The sequence below is a fragment of the Penaeus monodon genome, chromosome 28, assembly GCF_015228065.2.
Source record: "Penaeus monodon isolate SGIC_2016 chromosome 28, NSTDA_Pmon_1, whole genome shotgun sequence".
NCBI classification, from domain to species: Eukaryota; Metazoa; Arthropoda; class Malacostraca; order Decapoda; family Penaeidae; genus Penaeus; species Penaeus monodon.
In genome coordinates this window covers 11,500,622-11,500,945 of record NC_051413.1, presented here as the reverse complement: position 1 = coordinate 11,500,945, position 324 = coordinate 11,500,622, and positions in this window count along the sequence as shown.

Here is a 324-nt window from a genome sequence, read left to right as displayed (position 1 = left end):
CTTTGCAATCATTTCTCACGACGCATGTGATTTTGCCATTTTCATTCGCACTGCTGATATATATTCATCGACTCTTAACCTTTTCAAACCAAATAAAGTAAGCGAAATTTACCAAAAAATAGAGCAATAATCATCAGAAAAAAGTCATTTACGTTTATTGCCTTAAAATAAGAAAACTGCTTTACAAAACTTGAACTTATCCCTGTGGTATTTTAACTCCCTCTACTATTAAAATTTTGCTGTGCGTGCCATTTCTGCGTCAAAATTGTTTCGGCGATAAGGATAGTTCTGCCGGCAGATGCACATACTCAAAATAGTTGGAAA